The 602-nt window shown below is 67.8% G+C and overlaps 2 protein-coding genes across 3 annotated transcripts in view; one reads left to right on the forward strand and one right to left on the reverse strand.

The window, feature by feature from the left end:
• RPL28 (ribosomal protein L28) overlaps positions 1 to 602 on the reverse strand; it is a 139,127-nt gene that overhangs the window by 92,316 nt on the left and 46,209 nt on the right. The gene's annotated exons all lie outside the window — the stretch shown is intronic.
• Positions 1 to 602, forward strand: part of ISOC2 (isochorismatase domain containing 2) — a 7,835-nt gene that overhangs the window by 3,939 nt on the left and 3,294 nt on the right. The window lies entirely within an intron of this gene.

A 602-nucleotide genomic window follows, 5' to 3' on the forward strand; every position in this document is an offset into this window, starting at 1 on the left:
TCCCTCAGACCCAGGAATCAGGCCCCCAGCCCCTATTCCCTCAGACCCAGGATTCCAGACCCCCAGCCCCTCCTCCCTCAGACCCAAAAGTCCAGACCCCTGGCCCCCTCCTCTCTCAGACCCAGGAGTCCTGGCCCCCAGACCCTTCTCCCTCAGACCCAGGAGTCCAGACCCCCAGCCCCTCCTCCCTCAGACCCAGAAATCCAGACCCCCGGCCCCTCCTCCCTCAGACCCAGGACTCCAGACCCCCAGCCCCTCCTCCCTCAGACCCACCCAGCTCCTCTTCCCTCAGACACAGGAGTCCAGACCCCCAGCCCCTCCTCCCTCAGACCCAGGAGTCCAGGCCTCCAGCCCCTCCTCCCTCAGACCCAGGAGTCCAACCCCCAGGCCCCTCCTCCCTCAGACCCAGGAGTCCTGGCCTCCAGCCCCTCCTCCCTCAGGCCCAGGAGTCCAGCCCCCCAGCCCCTCCTCCCTCAGACCCAGAAGTCCAGACCTCCACCCCCCTCCTCCCTCAGACCCAGAAGTCCAGGCCCCCAGGCCCCTCCTCCCTCAGACCCAAAAGTCCAGACCCCCAGCCCTCCTCCCTCAGACCCAGGAGAACA

Source organism: Panthera uncia, assembly GCF_023721935.1.
Source record: "Panthera uncia isolate 11264 chromosome E2 unlocalized genomic scaffold, Puncia_PCG_1.0 HiC_scaffold_19, whole genome shotgun sequence".
Taxonomy (NCBI): domain Eukaryota; kingdom Metazoa; phylum Chordata; class Mammalia; order Carnivora; family Felidae; genus Panthera; species Panthera uncia.